The sequence below is a fragment of the Lissotriton helveticus genome, chromosome 1_1 (genome assembly GCF_964261635.1).
Source record: "Lissotriton helveticus chromosome 1_1, aLisHel1.1, whole genome shotgun sequence".
NCBI lineage: Eukaryota > Metazoa > Chordata > Amphibia > Caudata > Salamandridae > Lissotriton > Lissotriton helveticus.
Window position 1 is genome coordinate 1,892,567,973 of NC_136057.1, and position 20,605 is coordinate 1,892,588,577.

The following is a 20,605-nucleotide window of genomic DNA, read 5'->3' on the forward strand; positions in this document are numbered from 1 at the left end:
ATGAATCAGGAAAATTCATTCATAAAACACCATACAACAAGATGACTTACACATGTTCCTTTATTGTCTGTAGATTCAGCTCTTCTGTGAGTCTGTGAGTAAATGCCCGTCCAATGTTTTAAACCTGCAGATAAAGGTAAGCGCTGCATTGGTTATTTTTGGAGGTCTGGAATTGCAATGTACAGTTACTAAAGACAGCGCAAAGTTGGTATTTTATGCTATGCTACTAGCGCGTAGGGAGATATGTAAAGTATGGGTATCTCCGGTTCCCCAAACAATGGATGGTTGGTTGAAATCTATGAGTTATACTGCTAATTTGGATATTTTGGATCAGGGGGAAAAGAAATATGAATTCTGGACTTCCTTTGTGTCTTGTCGTGGTTTATGATGGGGAATTTTGAAAATCTGCCCAATGATTAAGCCTTCTCATGCCTCAGCTGGTTGTAGTCTTTCCTGTGTGAGCAGAATGACATGGGGAAGGGTCTGCGGTCAAATGCAGGAGGAGGTCTCTTAGTAAAATGGCAGGGATGCTGTTTTGGGAACCTTCACCTTTTTTATCCCCTCTTTTCCAGCGTATGAGGTGTGACTGAAAACCCAGGGTTGGCATCGTTAGAAGAAGGGTGGAAATGATGCAAATGAGGACAAAAGAAAGAGAGGTGCAGAAAGAGGCAAGAGAGGTGTCAGATCTCACCAGGGAAGAGCCCGTACCGGTGCGTGAACACTGAAATTTGGAAGAGCTTAAACTACAGTTCCCATCATGCGGCACAAGCAAGAAGTGACGCGCACGCATGAATTCGTTTGATCCCAGTCGTCCGGATAAAAAGAATCTGGGTCATCCAACGCTGCCGATTATACTGTCGATACAGGCGAATTAACTGGGACGCAATCCAGTCCGGTAAGGGTGCGCATTGCACTAAATGGTTTCCTTCCAGCCAGTGGCTCGTGTTTTCCCTGATGTAAACCGCACGGTAGCGGCTAACATTTGAATTGCACATTGTTTCAACCTGTTTTCTTTTTAGCCAGTGGCTCGTATTTTACCTGCGGCACACCGAGTGGTAGAGGTTAAGCATTCGTATTGTACATTGTTCCAAGCCATTTTCTTTCGAGCCAGGGGCTTGTGTTTCCAGGAGGTAAACCGTGCGGTATCGGTTTATATTTGAATACTCACAAGCCAATCGTAATTCTCAGTTGGCGAATTTCTTACCAAAACTCATGCAGAGGGGACGATCGAGGGCAGTTTACTTCCTGCTGAAATGTATTGCCTATCCCCTGGTGTGGAGATACCACATGTGGAGCTCGCAGGAGGGAGAACGCTCCTTTGCTGCTTGAAGAATTACGGACTGAGGGTCCAAAGAGTAAAGCCCTTCATTCTTACAGTTGGATTGAGAATCTGGGAGTGCTGTAACTTCAAATTCCGAGTGACTGGAGTGAAAGTATTATATACATAATTGTGATGCTATGATTGAAATTGCAGGTTTATTTCATGTCTTGTATATTTTGTTTGTGCATGTAATAGGGGGTTGTGTCAGAACTCTGGAAGGACGTTTCTCACCTCCCATGTGATTCATGGCTGCCCAGATAAATGGGTAGTATTTCAACTCTTTGGGTGTATTGGAGAATATTGGCGTTCATGTAGTAATGCACTCACAAATGTATTCAAGAATTCTAGTTCCCTTGGGTGCTTGCAATGTCAATGGGAGAAGAGAACACCCTACTTCTCACTATACAATACTAAGATTGCACACAATTTATAACAATGATCGCAGCACACCACTTATCATAACAGTAATACACTTTTTGCAAAAAATCATAGGACAGTCCGTTGGGCTCTTGAAGATTTCTTCCTTCTTTTTAACTTTGTACATAACAGAATTCTTTCGCAACGGAGACAAAAGTGAAATTAATATAAAGGGTATGGCGAAAGTCATCAAGCCCAACATCTCCACAATTTTGTCATGATCGCGCACGATTCGTTTTTCAAACCAACCATCAACATATAATTTTACGGTACTGCTCATGCCAAGTGGGCTAGTCTCTTCATTTTGGTCACCTCTCCGAAAGTAGTTTTGGCTAATACAATTATGCCACAGTGGGCTATTTACTTAGTGTTAATATACAATACTTTGGCTCCCTAATCGGTGATCCCATGACATTTGCCTTGTACCATCAATTCCCCCCCATAGTGGGTGATTACTGGATAAAGTCCAAACAGTGCTGGAAGATTCAAACTGACTAAAGGTGACTCCCAGCTCTACCCCAAGATAAGATAACTCTACTGCGTTTTCACGATCTCTTCATCTGTAACAAAGAACAAACAAAACTAATGGTTAAAATCAAATTCACGAAAACATGTCACTTATAAAAAGGCCTAAAACTAAGATCAAAGTCCTCCAAAGGGAGGTGCAATAATTCTGTAGCCTGCTGGATTCCTAAGTTCATCCCAAATGAACAGCCAATTCTTCCTCAAGGTTTAAACCGATTGTATGAAGCGTATTATATTTTATAATCAATTTAGATTCCAATCCTATGAGCTCTAATGTCCGGTTGCCGCCCCTTTCACGGATTGGCACCTTATCCAAGACATAAAATTTCAACAAATTACAGTTCTGATTGTGGCTAGCTTTAAAGTGACGAGCAATAGGATATTGCTTGTCTTCATTTCTGATCGCTCGCATATGTTCAAGCACCCGTTGTTTTGCTTTGTGAATGGTGCTTCCTATATAGAATTTGTTGTAGGGGCACCTGAGGGCATACGGAATCGGCGTTGCATGTAAGATGTTTAGAGATGGTGAATGTGCTTTGGTTCTGTGATAATTTAACCGATTTGCAACTCTCACTATATTTACAAGCTTTGCAATTATTACAGGTATAGAACCCTTTAATATCGTTCTTTTCATTTCAGTATTGACCAAGCAGTGACTTGATGTGTCCTTTAGCGATCTTGCCTTTCTAAAGGTTTTAGATGGATTGTTACCAACTGGTACAACCAAATTGGGGTTCATTTTAAGGATCTCTCAATATTTTTTCAAACTTCTTTTACTTTCCCACGTTTGATTATGGTATCCAGTGATAAACCTGATCTTTTGTTCCTCCTCCCTTTGTTTTGGAATCGATAACTCCTTCCTTTGCAATTTTTCAACTTTATCTATGACTTTTATGATCACTTTATTGTTGTATCCCCTCTCAGAGAATCTTTGGATCATAATTATCTTTTCTCTCTGAAACCCCTCCTCCGTGCTACAATTCCTTCTAGCCCTTAATATTTCGCCAAAAGGAATGCTTTCTATCAGGTTCATGGGGTGACAACTGTCAGCGTGCAATAAACTGTTGCCTGCTGTTTCTTTCCGAAACAGGGAACTTGCTAGCTTGTTGTTTTTACCTCTCATTTAAGGTCAAGAAATTCAATCATCGTATCATGTATGTGGCTGCTAAAAGTCAAATTTAAAGAATTGTCATTTAGTAGGTTAATAAACTCCTGGATTTGTTCGTGGGTGCCTTTTCATATACAAGAAATATTGTCTATGTAACGTACCCAGAGGACGACGCAGTTCTGGAATTGCCAGATGTTATTGACAACAACCTGCTTCTCCCACCAGCATAGGTACAACCCAGCAAAGCTGGGGACGAAGCAGGTTTCCATCGCCATCCCCTGGATTTGTCTGTACAGTTGTTTGTCAAAGAGAAAAAAAATATTAGTAAGACAGATATGTATCATTTCGATGAGCATCTCTGTATGTAGGAGATAGGAAAGTGATCTACCGTTGAGAAAATATCTACAAGCATCTATTCCTAGGTCATGAGAAATACAAGTGTATAAGCTATTGACAACCAAGTTCATTAGTAGATAATCGTCACTCCACATAATGTCATTGGTTAATCTAAAAAGGTCGTAATAAATAATTGGTGGAGGGTCTAAGGGGGGAAGTATATTTAAAGACCAGGGAGACAGACTAAACCCCCATTCACAATATGTCAAAACAACAAAGACTGTCACTGGTCTGTTATTATAACAAGGGCGAAGAAAAAGCTCTGTGTCTACCTGTAAAGTGTATACAACAAAAAGGAAAAGAATCCCATCAGCCCACCCAAATGGCAGAGCATCATCATCTGGGATTACTACAGAGATGGTCCGGATAAGGAGACACACACCTGTTGGTATTGTATGCTTCTCCAAACCAAAGGAACCACCAGTGATGGATCATACCAAAAGCCAATCGTGATTATAGTGGTGTGGGATGTCAATTGCAGTAAAAAAGTGTAAAGACAAATCAAAAGTGCAGTTTAAAATTGGCTACCATGACATAGGGGAAAACCTTATTGGGAGATATCATGGTGTCAATATTAAAAACAAGCATTTGCAATGCAATAGGTTTCGTATTAGTAAAGTTTGAGCTATTGGTATTGTAAATGACAGATTTTTTATTTATGTTTTGTTTTTGAAAATAGCGAAATTAATAGCTTTGTCATTTACAATGCCACTAGTTATAACTTTCGCAAATGTGACACCTATGCATTTGTAATGCAATATGTGTTGTATTTACGTGACTTAGATGTATTGATATTACAAATAACAATGGCTTTTAAATTTTTTAAATAATTAATACTTAAATAAAAGTTATTGTAATTTAAGAATGGCAATAGCTTAAACTTTTGTAAATAACTTTTGTGAAGATTATTTTCAGTGTATTTTATTGTGACGAAAATCCAAGAACAGAAGTGAAATATTAACATCTTTTTGTTACATTTGTAAACAAGCACAGTGCTGTTGTGGTGCTGAGTGATGATGTGGTTGGGCTGAGTGATGCGGTGGTGTCCCAGAGTGATGCGGTGGTGTCCCAGAGTGATGCGGTGGTGTCCCCGAGTGATGCGGTGGTGTCCCCGAGTGATGCGGTGGTGTCCCCGAGTGATGCGGTGGTGTCCCCGAGTGATGCGGTGGTGTTCCCGAGTGATGCGGTGGTGTCCCCGAGTGATGCGGTGGTGTCCCCGAGTGATGCGGTGGTGTCACCGAGTGAAGTGGTGCAGCAGTGTGAGGCTTGCACCAGTGTGTGGCGTGCAGTAGTGTGAGAGAGGTAGCGAGAGAGAGGTAGCGAGAGAGAGGTAGCGCGAGAGAGGTAGCGAGAGAGAGGTAGCAAGAGAGAGGTAGCGAGAGAGAGGTAGCAAGAGAGAGGTAGCAAGAGAGAGCGGTAGCGAGAGAGCGGTAGCGAGAGAGAGCGGTAGCGAGAGAGAGCGGTAGCGAGAGAGAGAGAGGTAGAGAGAGAGAGCGGTAGAGAGAGAGAGCGGTAGAGAGAGAGCGGTAGAGAGAGAGCGGTAGAGAGAGAGGTAGAGAAAGGGGTAGAGAGAGAGGTAGAGAAAGGGGTAGCGAGAAAGGGGTAGCGAGAGAGAGGTAGCGAGAGAGAGAGGGGTAGAGAGGTAGAGAGAGCTAGAGAGAGAGGTAGAGAGAGAGGTAGAGAGAGCTAGAGAGGTAGAGAGAGTGAGAGGTAGAGAGAGTGAGAGGTAGAGAGAGAGAGGGGTAGAGAGAGAGAGAGAGGTAGAGAGAGAGAGAGGTAGAGAGAGAGAGAGGTAGAGAGAGAGGTAGAGAGAGAGAGGTAGAGAGAGAGGTAGAGAGAGAGAGGTAGAGAGAGTGGTAGAGAGAGAGGTAGAGAGAGAGGTAGAGAGAGAGGTAGAGAGAGAGAGAGAGAGAGAGAGAGGTAGAGAGAGAGAGAGAGAGGGGTAGAGAGAGAGGTAGAGAGCTAGAGGTAGAGAGCTAGAGGTAGAGAGAGAGAGAGGTAGAGAGAGGTAGAGAGAGAGAGGTAGAGAGAGCGGTAGAGAGAGAGCGGTAGAGAAAGGGGTAGCGAGAGAGAGGTAGCGAGGTAGAGAGGTAGCGAGGTAGAGAGAGAGGCAGAGAGAGAGGGGTAGAGAGAGAGGCAGAGAGAGATGCAGAGAGAGAGAGGTAGAGAGAGAGGTAGAGAGAGAGAGAGGTAGAGAGAGAGAGAGGTAGAGAGAGAGGTAGAGGGAGAGATAGAGAGAGGTAGAGAGAGAAAGGGAGAGAGAGAGAGGTCGAGAGAGAGAGGTAGAGAGAGAGGTAGAGAGAGAGAGGGAGAGAGAGGGAGAGAGAGAGAGGTAGAGAGAGAGGTAGAGAGAGAGGTAGAGAGAGAGGTAGAGAGAGAGGTAGAGAGAGAGATAGAGAGAGAGGTAGAGAAAGAGGTAGAGAGAGAGAGGTGGAGAGAGAGGTAGACAGAGAGGCAGAGAGAGAGGCAGAGAGAGAGCTAGAGAGAGAGCTAGAGAGAGCTAGAGAGAGCTAGAGAGAGCTAGAGAGAGAGGTAGGTAGAGAGAGAGAGGTAGAGAGAGAGGGGTAGAGAGAAAGGTAGAGAGAGAGAGGTAGAGAGAGAGGTAGAGAGAGAGGTAGAGAGAGAGGTAGAGAGAGAGGTAGAGAGAGAGAGGTAGAGAGAGAGAGGCAGAGAGAGAGGTAGAGAGAGAGAGGTAGAGAGAGAGGTAGAGAGAGGTAGAGAGAGAGGTAGAGAGAGAGGCAGAGAGAGAGGCAGAGAGAGAGGCAGAGAGAGAGGTAGAGAGAGAGAGGTAGAGAGAGAGGTAGAGAGAGAGGTAGAGAGAGAGGTAGAGAGAGGTAGAGAGAGAGGCAGAGAGAGAGGCAGAGAGAGAGGCAGAGAGAGAGGCAGAGAGAGAGGCAGAGAGAGAGGTAGAGAGAGCTAGAGAGAGCTAGAGAGAGAGGTAGAGAGAGAGGTAGAGAGAGAGGTGAGAGGTAGAGAGAGAGGTAGAGAGAGAGGCAGAGAGAGAGGCAGAGAGAGAGGCAGAGAGAGAGGTAGAGAGAGAGGTAGAGAGAGAGAAAGGTAGAGAGAGAGGTAGAGAGAGAGGCAGAGAGAGAGGTAGAGAGAGAGAGAGGTAGAGAGAGAGAGTTAGAGAGAAAGAGAGTGAGAGAGAGTTAGAGAGAGAAAGAGAGATGGGTTGAAATGCAGATGTTCACCCTGGTAGAAGTTATAAATCTTTGCAGTGTTTTGGGCATTTTTTTAAAGTGTTTTTTTTACATTATTGTGAACACATTCATGCCAGCCGCCCTGACGACTTTGCCACGAGTGCACAAAGAGTCGATGTGGGTAAGACAATGAATGCCAGCTCAGCTTTTCACGTCTTTCAAATGACAACAAACTGAGCACGGGTGAATTTTGACAAAGCAAATCAAATCAAGTTACTTACTGGTTAGCACTGAGTTATAAAACAAAGGCGAGCACAGTGTGAGGGTGAGGGTGAGGGGGCAAGATTACAAACGCCACGGGAGAGGGGAGCAATTGGAGTGCGGCGGAAGCATCAAAGGGCTGGGAATGCGTGGGGGGAAGGGGCGCAACACGGTGACATGGAGCAAGCTGGCGCTGCGCGCGTTCAAGCTTGCAGCCAGGGAAAACATGGGTCGCAATTTGAAAAGCCCCTGTACGAAATGTCGAGCAAGCTCGACCTAACAAAATAGAAATAAGGTTTGCCGCCTATGTATTTCTTTTTCTGTGTATTTACTATTGTAGCTATCGTGGCACGCTGCGCTTTAGCTGAATATGTGTAAAGTAAAGGGATGCATGCCGTGATTTTATAAAAGTACATCAACAGAAAACAAGGCACCTTCCACCCGCTTTTGTTTTACTATTTATTGACTTTTGAAGCAATGACGGCCTGCCGCACTTTGGCTTTAGATGTTGAAAGCTAAAGGCGGCGAGACGCCATTGCCACAAATGTCACTAAATAGAAAATAAAAGCTGTGCTTCTGCCATATATATTTTTGTAGCAATCGCAGCAGATGATAGGCAGCATTGATGCGTCATGTAAAAAATTCATTTTGTGCTTCAGTCACATCTGGTTTCTTGCGCAAAACGGATTTGCTGAACGTTGTTGTCATGCAAGCTACCAAGTTAAAGATGGGAAAGTAGAACTTATTTGGGTATGCCAAGGTGAGTGTTAGGAAATCTCAGGCACACATGCTCCCCAACTTTACTGACCAAGCTACACCCGTTTGGATGTGAAGGCGGCAGTAGGGTTCTGAAGTTGAAAAAATGAAAGGGAGGAGGAGCAGGACGTAGGCAGATGTAGGGAGGGGGTGGGCAGGCTGATTAGGCGGCCGTGAATAAGTGACGGCGGGGGGCGGGGAGAGAGGAACAGATTCTGTGTGAAGGGAGAAAGGCTGCTGGCAGGGGGAAGGCTCGTGCATGAGAGCAGGTCACGTGATTGGGATTCACGTGAACTTTCGAAAATCCGCATCGTAAAAAGTCAGCTTTTGGATTGACAACAAAAGGTTCGAGTAAACTCGACCTAATGAGTGTATGACAGTTTGAAGTTATAGCTGTCAGCAAAAGACGGTGCTTGGTCAACATGTTTCAGGCATTGTAGGAATCACTAACCTACCCGGCTTTCATCAGGACCTCTGGAACACTGCTGCAATAAGGCAAATTAAACCAGTGTTAACGAAGAAAATTTAACACATATCAAATGATACCAAACATCCTACCGTACGCAGAATTTTCATACGGGTGAAGTCTGTTTCGCAAAACAAAGGATTCTTTCCTGAAAGGGAGATACACAAATACATACAGGTAACATATAGGTAGAACACAGACAAATTTTTTGGTTGCGCCTCATGTTTAATTTGCTTAAAAGTCATTCTTGATAGCGATAGATTCTTTAATTTATATTTTAATCTTTAGTTTTACTCACCCAAATAGTCTTGCGAGAAAGCCTCGCCTCTCCTGGCCACTGCTCAGGGATGGAGGTCCCGCTCTATTTGTGAATAAAGAATAATGGATGCCTAGTTAGGTCAAATCAAAAATCCTTTCACTTGTATAACAGTTAAATAACCTAGGCATTGGTTCTGAGCATTCAAGAGGCAGCACCCAACAGGGCCACCGTCAGACTAGGACTTAAGTAGTATTATTCTCCAATACTAGCAATGTATTAGTAGGTGTGCAGTAAAAGCAGCTCTGCACTGAAAAACAACAAAATCCATATTCTTTTGAAGATTAACGAAGATCAGTCAAAGATTATGGTTCAGCATCGTGATCATGGTCCAACAGAGGGCGTAAGGTGGAAGAGAAGCTCTGCCGAGTATGCTGCCTCACCTGTTCGTCTGTACCCCTAGACTGATCCTGAGCCGAGGGGGAGGTACCGAACAGGAGCAGGGGGGAAGCTTATAAAAGCCTCACTAGCTAATAGGAAAGCGAGCGCGGTCCCTGCTAAAGTCGGACTGTTGTGGAAACTGCAGTCTAAGTAATTGTATACGCCTTCCTTGTGTGAAAATCGTTCATGCGGACCAGTTAGGAACAAGTAAACAGGCTCACAGGTCAATTGTACAGGTGTTGCCTCCAGCGGACCTGGTGGAGCGCTACGAATGGATGTATGACGTTACAACGCATAGTATTACAATGCATGCTTTTACAACGCATTTTTTACAAAGCAAGTACCTTTAAAACGCATGTCTTTACAATGCATACTATTACAACGCGAAATACTAAAAGTAATGGAAATGTACTATTACAACGAAAACATATATAACGCATACCATTACAACGCATAAAAAATAAGAATTTAATATAATTTTTTTTCATGTGTAAAATAAATCCCGGCACGGGATGCAGGGAAAATAGGGGTTTTGGGTGGGAAAGTAATTTAAAATGTGGTAATAAACTGCACGTCAATATAAAGTAAAACACAGCATTTCCCAAAATTAATACTCGAGTATTAAAAGTAATAGTCGAGTAATAAAAAAATACTCACATTCAGAAAACAATTAGGAACATTTAAAACAAATTCAAAAAAATATAATTCACAAACTATTATTATACGAAATATAGAACCTAACTTTAACAAATATTATCGAAATATGAAACACATAGCCGCCATTTTAGATAATAAGCACAACACATAAGTCCTACAACTCTTTTCATGAAATAACACCTAGAGACTGAACACAAAATGGAGGAGCAAACGCTAGTTTAGGGGTACCATTAACTATTGTTACTCCAGGAAGGTGCAGCAGTAGGGAAAGTGTGGGATAGTTAAGGGGTATCATTTACTATTTTAACTCCAAGAACATGCAGCAGTAGAGAAAGTGTTGGATAGTGAAGGGGTACCATTTACTATTTTAACTCCAGAAAGATGCAGCAGTAGGGAAAGTGTGGGATAGTGTAGAGGTAACATTTACTATTCTAACTCCTGGAAGGTGCAGCATTAGGGAAAGTGTGGGATAGTGTAGGTGTACCATTTACTATTCTAACTCCAGGAAAGTGCAGCATTAGGGAAATTGTAGGATACTCTAGAGGTACCATTTATTATTCTAACTCCAGGAAAGTGTAGCATTAGGAAAATTGTGGGATACTGTAGGGGTACCATTTACTATTCTAACTCCAGGAAAGTGCAGCATTAGGGAAATTTACTATTCTAAGTCCAGGAAGGTACAGCATTAGGGAAAGTGTGTGATAGTGTACGGGTAACAATTACTATTCTAACTCCATGAAGGTACTAGTAAAAGCTTACAGGAGTGTGACCCATATACCTGATTAGGACTGGGTAAGGAAGGTATAATCAAAAAACAATGTCCCAATTGGTAAAAATATATACAGTCAAGTAATTAAGCATGCGCATCGTATCGCTCGCAAGGAAGAAGGAGAACACAATCGATGAGTGGAACAGCACTGTTACCACCTGAATCATATGACTATCCCTCCGAACCACTCCCCCAGCAACCCCAACCGTATGTCCCTATTCCCACTTCCCCCCTCCTTCACCTCCCCCCCCACCTACCTTCCCCTGGTTTTCCCCACCTTTTAACTTAACCCTCTGCCTGCCCCTTCCGGGCTCTCCAATGTACATGGTTGCTATAGGGTGTGATAAATAACGTTATTTTTGCAATTGTTTATAATAACTGTTTATTGACTGCTTCGCACCTACTGTAACTGCTCCCACCCTTATATAGCGAAACATACTCACCATGTGATTTACTATAGAATGTTATGAATAGCAGTACTTGTCTTAGAAACTGTGCATAAGAACTGTCAACTGATTGTCTCATACCAATCGATCCCTCACTGTATCAGCCTAAGTTATTAACCATTATGAGTTTTGTGCCTGAAACATCAACTCCACTGCCTTTGTATTGTGTATGTATTTTTTACTTGCCTTATTAGTCCTTGTATCAAAACGTGACATACATTGTCAAATTACCATGCTTCAACAATATATAATCTCCGTGTATACATTGAATGTGGAGACACGGCTTTATAATTACTTTTGTGAGCTAACGCGATGCAATTAATAAGTATCGATACCCTTTGTATTGTTTGAAATTAGGGCCATATTGGATTACATTTAGTTTCTTTGAATACCGTAGTTATGGTCCTATCGGATAACCCCAAGTGTTTCTTCGTTTGCCAATTCCCAACCCACCAGTTTCGTCCCAGTCCTAACCACGCCCCATCCGTCACCCATTCGGATCCCGCCCAGTCTACACCCACACGCGGAAGTAACCATCTTCTCCCCAACGGCTCCGTTCACCAGACTACAGGATTCGGTTCTGTGCGGCACGTAGATCGCTAAGGTAATTATTTTCAAAGCTCTCTACTCCGACGCTGCCCCTTCCACCAAGTGCAGCATTAGAGAAATTGTGGGATAGTGAAGGGGTACCATTTTCTATTCTAACTCCAGAAAGCTACAGCATTAGGGAAAGTGTGGGATAGTGTAGGGGTAACATTTACTATTCTAACTCCAGGAAGGTGCAGCATTAGGGAAAGTGTGGAATAGTAAAGGGGTACCATTTACTATTCTAACACCAGGAAGGTGCAGCATTAGGGAAAGTGTGGGATAGTGTAGGGGTACCATTTTCAATTCTAACTCAAGAAAGCTGCAGCATTAGGGAAAGTGTGGGATAGTGTAGGGGTAAAATGTACAATTCTAACTCCAGGAAGGTGCAGCAGTAGGCCTATGTACCATGTGAAATACACCGTGTTTTGCAAACATGAACAATACAGTTTTTTAAAATTTCTTGACAGAGAAAGAATAAATATATTTTCATAAAAAGCAAATCTCAAATATACTTTCTTTTTCATTCAAAACAGATAACCATCTAACAAGCATCGAACAAAAGCCAAACGAATACACATCTTCAACCAAAACTTAAAAACTCCAATCTACAAAGGTAAATGTGTAAAAGTGAACCAGTAAAAAAGATAAGAAATTGTAGCAGAAAGGAAAGTGTGGGATAGTGTAGGGTTACCATTTTCTATTCTAACTCCAGGAAGGTGCAGCATTAGGAAAGGTGTGGAATAGTGTTGGAGTAGCATTTATTATTCTAACTCCTGAAAGGTGCAGCATTAGGGAAAGTGTGTGATAGTGTAGGGGTACCATTTACTATTCTAACTCCAGGAAAGTGCAGCATTAGGGAAAGTTTGGGATAGTGAAGGGGTACCATTTACTATTTTAACTCCAGGAAAGTGCAACATTAGGGAAAGTGTGGGATAGTGAAGGGGTACCATTTACTATTCTAACTCCAGGAAAGTGCAGCATTAGGAACATTGTGGGATACTGTAGGGGTACCATTTATTTTTCAAACTCTAGGAAGGTGCAGCATTAGTGAAAGTGTGTGATAGTGTAGGAGTAACAATTACTATTCTAACTCCATAAAGGTACAGCATTAGGCAAAGTATGGGCTAGTGTAAGGGTAACAATTACTATTCTAACTCCAGTAAGGTGCAGCATTAGGGAAAGTGTGGGATAGTGAAGGGGTACCATTTACTATTCTAACTCCAGGAAGTTGCAGCATTAGAGAAAGTGTGGGATAGTGAAGGGGTACCATTTACTATTCTAAAACCCGGAAGATGCAGCATTAGGGAAAGTGTGGGATAGTGTAGGGGTACCATTTACTATTCTAACACCAGGAAGGTGCAGCATGATGAGAGTGTGGGATAGTGTAGGGGTACCATTTACTATTCTAACAGAATGAGGGAAAGTGTGGGATTAGTACTCTAAATCCTTTTAAAAAGTACAATATGTAAAGTCAGAAATACTACTTCTGAATAAAAAACAAAATAATTTCAATTTTTTTAAATTTATCTTTACAGAAAATGTCTTCTGAACAAACTGCCTCCTGCGTAAAATCAAAGAAATGAAACCGCTTACTAAAGCATGCAGGATATCTATATTGTAAAGAAAGAATAAGTGAACCACGAAGACATTGGAGGTGTGTGCAATATTACTCAACCCATTGCAGTGGCAGAGCAGTTACTCATGGAGAAATTATTATTAAAACAACTGAACATAACCACTCTGCCTCTGCAATGGAGATTGAGGTTTGTGAAACCATTAATGAAATGAAAGCAATTGCATGCACCTCCAATGACTCAACAGGTTCTATATTAAGAGAGGTTGCACAGCATGTCCCCAGTCATGTAGCTAGCCATATGCCTATCATTCCCAATTTGCGAAGAATTATTCAAAGACAAAAGCAGGCCATAAAAAGCAGGCAATACCCATACAACAACACCTCATACCTTTTCTGACATTCTAATTCCTGAAGAACGCACTATTTCTTTTTCTAATGAACCTTTCCTCCTGCATGACAACCGAAACCCTCTGAAACGAATTCTAATCTTTAGTACTCCCCGCAACCTTGTTAAATTAGAGAACAGTGAAATTTGGATGATGGATGGGACGTTTAAAAGTACACCCCATCCATTCACCCAAATTTACACTATTCATGCAAAGATTAACCATAATGTAATTCCCTTAGTATATAGTTTGCTACCTGATAAACAAACTGCAACCTACACTGAACTTTTATCAGTGATTAAAAGTAAAACAAACAATAAAAGTCCTAGGAGAATAATTGTTGATTTTGAATTTGCAATGATTAATGTCATCATCAAAACGTACACGGATACCCAAATTCAGGTATGTTTTTGTCATTTTTCCCAGGCTTTTTGGCGTAAACTTCAAAACACATCCCTGGTTGCAGATTATTCATCAGATAGCAAATTACAATTTGAACTCAAAAAATGAACTGCTCTTTGCTTTGTCCCTCCTGAAAGTGTAGACGAGTACTACACTGCAATTACAGAGTCTGCATTTTTTAATGAGAACGAGGATAAATTGGCACCCTTACTAAATTATTTTGAAGACACATGGATTGGGCATCTAAGCAGGTCGGGTCGCAGAAGTAAGCCACGTTTCCATGTGGAGTGGTGGAACTGCTACACGAGCTGTTTAGAAGGAGAAGCAAAAACAAACAATGCCATAGAGGGATGGCATAACTCCTTCAACCATACAATTGGTAAACCTCACCCCATCTTCTATCATTTTTTGGAAACTTTGAAGAAGGAGCAGAGTTTCCAAGAAATGAGAATTTCTCAAACATTAACTGGTAGCCTAAACCCACGCATCTCCCAAAAATCAAAACAAATGTCCGAGAGACTATTAGCTATCTTACAACAGTTTTCGTTGTGTGTGGCATTAGATTACCTAGAAAATGTTGCTAACATCCTACATTTTTAATTCTAATATACACATTACTTTCCTGCTTTGCCCTAAATTACAATAACTTTTCAATTAAACTGGCATTTACTTTTCACTAAATTATTTTTACAAATAATCGTCGGGTCACCTTACCTTTAGTAGTCTTCATTCTTTTTCTTCATCTTTTTTTCCCAAAAAATAAATACTATTGGTAGTAAAATCCAAATGCAATTGCAACCCAATGATTTAAAAAAGTTTTGCAATTAAATCCTTTTCAAAAACTTATCCTTTTTGCATTTTCAATTTTCATAAACGATTCAGATATTTTTTTTAATGTAGTAGTTTTCTGTTAAAAATTATTTTCTTTGATCCAATACTAAAAACATCAAAATCCAAAACATGAATTCCCAAACAATATCCATAATCCAGACTCCCCGAAAACCAATTTCTTAACAATTCGATCTCATTCGAAATCCATATTCCTCGAAATCCATGTTCTTCTCCAAAAGAACATGACAGGAATGCAAAATCCATGAAATCCAAAGTGGTTTCAATTCGATGTCCATAATAATCCTAAATCCCCGAAATCCAAAGTTTTTAAAATTCGAAAACCCCAAAAAACCAGAGTCCACAAAAACCTAAGTAATTTCAAATTCAAAATTTAAAAAAATCCAAAATCCACAAAATCCAAAGAGATTTTCAACTTGAACACCCTAAAAAAAGGTATTCCCCAAAATCCTATCTGGTTTCCAAATCGATCACCCGAAAAATCCAAAGTACATGTATTCGTTCTTCAAAGAGATATTTTCTTTTATTACATTTTTAAAACCTACATACTTTAAAATAATATTTACAATAAATTTCTATATAATTTTCAACCTTATTATAATAATACACATTAATATATTACTACAGGCGACCCAACAAAGGCATACTCTACTTACATGACCGGCAACATGCTGAAATTACTCCATAAACATTTCAATTTACATATGCCACCTCTCCTTATCCTTTCTTTACAATATAGATATACTGTTAAACATTCTAATATAAATAAATAAAGTTTAAACTTTAGCCTACCTGAACGCAGTTCAGCTTCCAGCTGCTTCCTCCATCGACGCAGTTCAAAATGGCCGCTCGCATTCACGTTTACAAGTCGACGTCATCAGGAGCTATAAAGATTAAAAAAGGACTATTTCTTTAAATGTATATTACAAATTACAAAAACATTTTTTAATAAATGTTAAATGCATCTATTGTCATATTAAAAATATGTATACATTTTATTAAAATATTCTTTACCAAAATATATTTTTTAAAATAATAAATTCACTTTATAAATTTCCTGTGTACGTATTTTATTATTTATTTTATTTAAATTGACATTTTCTATAAATGTTATACTACCAATATATCTTTTAAATTGCACTTACCTCTAAACTTGTCTCTTTTCCTTCCTTTCGATCTGTCTTCTAGCTGTAATAATGCTTTCAAGAATGTTCCGCGGCATTCATAACATTAGCTATTGAAATAAACGAAGGACATTACTTTCTATTGAAATCAATACAAACGCATGGGAACTTTTCTTTTAAAACTATTTTTAAATACTTCTATTTTTATTTAATTTCTTATTATTTTTTACACATATTAACTATTTTTTATTTTTATTTTTTAAAATAACTACCCATTTTTTAAATAATTTTCTTCTTCAATTTTTAAAAAAATCCTATTCTTTCCACCTTTTAAAAAAAATAATTCCTCTTGTTATTGTAATCCTTAGTTACTCTAGTATTAATTTTTTTCTCTTTTTTTTCTTTAATACTCTTTTTAAATACATTTCTATTCTTTCTATATTTTAAAAATTAATTTATTCCTTTCTTTTATTTTTTTCCAATAATTACTCTAGTATTAATTATTACTTGAGTATAATAGATTTCAAATATTTAATCGTCTTAATAATTTTTGAAAATAATTTAAATTAATTACGCTAGTATTAATTGATACTATGCTATCAATTTTTTATATCTTTTTAATTTATTTTAATATTTCTTTTTTTAACTAGTATTAATTAATACTATGCTATAAAAAAATGCTTTATGTGTTTGAATACATCTTTTATTTTCAACTCTATTAATAATTATTACTATTTACTCAATTTTTTCTCAACTTAATAATAAATTAAAATATGTCATTTATATATTACTCTAGTATTATTTATGACTTTATTAATTATTTAAATATTTTTAATCATCTTAAGTATTTATTAAAATGTTTTTAATTTGTTTCTCTAGTATTAATTATTAATTTAGTATTAATTATTTTCTTTATTATTTTTAAAATTACATTTTCTTTTATTACTTACACTAGTATTAATGATTACTAAAGTAATAATTTTTAATAAACATGAAATGTATTATACAAATGTATTATAAAAATTAATATTCTAGTTAGTTTTAGTAATAATTATTACTATTCTTTCAATTTTTTATCAACTTAATAATTAATTAAAATGTGTCATATTTATTACTCTAGTATTAATTATTATTATTTTTGTTAATTTTCTTAATCATCTTTTAATCATCTTACGTATTTATCAAAATATTTTTTATTTGTTTCTCTAGTAATTAATAATTTAGTATAAATTGTTTTTTTTTTTATTAAAATTACAATTTATTTTATTACTTACACTAGTATTACTTTTTTTAACATATTTATTATAATACATATATTTATAATTTATTTTGTATTAATCAAAAAGTACAATTAAATTTTTTTTAACTACTAAAATATTTATAAAACAAACTTGGCAATTAAAGAATTATTATTTTAATAATAAAGAAAATATATACTTACGTTGTAAATACTTGCGTTGTAATGGCATCTGCATTGTAACAGCATGCGTTGTAAAAACATGCGTTGTAAAAGCACTTGCGTTGTAAAAGATTAGTTGTAAAGGCGTGCGTGTAGAATAACAAAGAGTGGCGGACCAGATGGAAAGCTGTAGCTCCATTTGAGTGCGCCTGCGTCAAACCAATAGTATGGTCGGCACAGTGTCTCATAAGCATTGAGCTTTTAAACCACTGCACACGCCCTGATTGGAGAAAAGTACGGCATCTCGCAAAAGCCCAGTGTGAGAGCCAGCAAGTCAAGTGTAGCGATCCAGGCAGCCATAGGGGCGGACCTGATAGGGCGCTCGTAACTCAATATGAGTGCGCCTGCGCCGGTCCGATAATAGGAAGAGAACAATGTCTTCTAACAAATTAGTTAATGGATACCAAGACGCCGAATTAAATTATGCGCTGCATCTCGCTGAGATTTATAAGGGAGCCGCCATAACAGAGGAACAACCTCATGATGGTCGAAGTACGGCAAAAAGGGGGGTCAAACCATGAGACACCTTTAGTATACATATTGCTCCCAAAACAACGCGTTACTGTGGTAGGTGTGTAGACACACCTTCCTTTTTCGAGATACTGTGTCCCCTCTACTGCATCGGGTTCCTCGACCTCTAACTTTGACATTTGATATCTTACATTGTTCCGGTCCAATTCTTGGAAATGAGTCCACCGAGATGTGTGACCGTGCAGATTTATAAATATTGTGTGAGTTTGAGTCAACAGTAACGCGTTGTTTTGGGAGCAATATGTATACTATTGGTGTCTCACGGTTTGACCCCCCCTTTTTGCCGTACTTCGACCGTCATGAGGTTGTTCCTCTGTTATGGCGGCTCCCTTATAAATGTCTGCGAGATGCCGCGCATAATTTAATTCGGCGCCTTGGTATCCATTAACTAATTTGTTAGAAGACATTGTTCGCTTCCTATTATCGGACCGGCGCAGGCGCACTCATATTGAGTTACGAGCGCCCTACCAGATCCGCCCCTATGGCTACCTGGATCGCTACACTTTTTTTTTTTTTTTAAACCTTTATTGTGTAGCAAGGCATATACAAATACAGGCCTACAACCAGTCAGGCCGGCCACGACACAATACGAGCAGCCGATGACTCCGGAACGATAGTCTGGAAGAAACCAACAGTACAGAAGCAAACAAGTCAGGCTAGGAAGGACAGGTGCGGCCATCGAACAGGAGCAAATAAGGTTATTTTTATAATAAGGAGTATCACAGGATCAAATGAAGTATACGTATATCCGGGTACCCATAGCGGGCCACTGAGCAACAATAAAAAGCATAAGGGCATCGATACGGATAATCATCAGCAACAGTGTACACCATTCAGAAAACAGACGCCATAGACCAAAGCAACACCCCACCGCGGCTCGTCTCTTGGCAACAAATCACCCAGTTACATATTATAGACAGAACACAGGATCCGGAATAGCGACAATGGAAAGAATCACCTGCCATACCACCTAATAGAGAAAAAGAGGGGAAAAAGGAAGGGAGGAAGGAAGAAGTAACATAAGCAAGAAAGAGAGAACGCCGCGCCAAACACAAGCGCCCCAAAGCAATAAGCACGCAAAGAAGTAAGGATATCTCCAACAAGGTGGGCATACGAGTCGTAATCAAAGTGCGGCAGAACCGCAAGAGAAAGAACAACGCATCACCAGATCCCACCCTCAATCACACCATGGGGGACAGGGACAGACGCGGCGCTCCCATAAAGGGATACAAAAGAGCCATAGAACCAAGGAAAAGAAAACAGCAAAGAAGCCCCAACCCACCCACCCCACCCTGAACCCCTGCAGAAGGCTACGGCCTACCCCCCCCCCCCAGCAGCGTGCCTGTCGCCCTAAACAGAACCCGAAATATAGAGAAGGCAAAAAGAAAGAGAGGAATAAGAGGCAAAAAAGAGGGGAAGAAACAATTCAAGAGGGAGGGGCAAGGGGACCATCAAACGAAGCATTCGGCCCCAGCCTCCCGCCCACCCACACAATCATAGAACATCTGAACGAAATCGACACATTCTCGGGTATCATAAACTCAAAAGGGGATAGTCCATAGTATCAGGAGTGGGGGTTATCTGCATCACAATCCAGGAACCGGTAGTCCTCAGAGTCCAATTCGGCTCATCCCTGGCCTTTCTTAGACATCACTACCGCACATAAAGTAGCAGTGGGAAGCAAACACATCAAAATGGGGGGGCCATACGATCGGAACAAAGCAAGGCAAAGGCGCAGACCAGGGGGCCCTGGCAACCAGCAACAAAACAAGAGGCTAACTCTGCAGTCCAGGTCTCTCAACAGTAACAGCAAGAGCAGCAAAAACCAAAGGTTCAGTCTCGACGTGTAAAAAAGCAGAGGTCCCCCGGCAGGACAACAGCACGACCTCCCCAAAGTAGATCGCAGCAGCAATCCACAACGCTCCCAGGACACTCGGGCAGGAGCGGGCCCCGACACGGAGCACACGTCCCCACACTCCACACTCAAAACCGCCAGAAGAGTCGGGGCCGCAGATCTGCAAACTTGTCGATGGACAGCAATAGCACTCTTGGCAGCGATCGACGGGGACGAAGCAGCTGCACCACGAAGCCGAGCCGCATCCATGAAGAACGGTCCATCAAAGATGGCGGCGGATCGCACACCGTCCAAGGGAGCATCGGGGGCCAGGGCCGCATGCAAAGAGTGCAGGGCGTCCAGAACATCACCAATCGTGGGCTCACGCTCACATGTCCAGGCCCCCGCGCGATCCAGCCACACTAGTCCTCCGTCCAGAGGAAATCTGCGTCCCAGGTCGCCGGCCGCCATTTTACAGGATCAGCCGCGTCGCCACCCTCCGCGACTCCCGGAGCGGGCTCTTAAACGAGGACCCCCCTGGAGTCCACCCAGGAACCGCTAATGGCAATCTTGGTGCAAAAAGGTCTGCCACAAAAGTCGGGGGGTCCGTCTGAACCACCACACGCAGGCAGCACAAGCCAACTCCGGGCGCAGGGCTTCAGGATGTCCGAACGAGGCAACAATGGGGGGCACCCCCCAGCACGGTCATCCCCCGTCAGCGGTGCACCGCGTCCCACACCAGGCCTCGCGGCCGCCGGAACAGGCCCGGTCAGTAACCACCGGAACAATCGCACAGCGGCCACACACAGCCGGTCCTCGCTCCCGCTGGGGGCCGCCGCTGGTACCTTCACCCCGGCTGATCCACTTAGGCGAGGTCCCGGTCTCCGCACCGCGGAG

General features: G+C 40.9%; 1 protein-coding gene across 1 annotated transcript in view; it reads left to right on the forward strand.

Annotated features, from left to right (window-relative positions):
* The first annotated feature begins 872 nt into the window (after window positions 1-872).
* PTGS2 (prostaglandin-endoperoxide synthase 2) overlaps window positions 873-20,605 on the forward strand; it is a 122,613-nt gene continuing 102,880 nt past the window's right edge. Inside the window, exon 1 of the mRNA XM_078642562.1 lies at window positions 873-895. The gene's annotated coding sequence lies outside the window, so the exon portion shown is untranslated. The remainder of the gene's footprint in view (window positions 896-20,605) is intronic.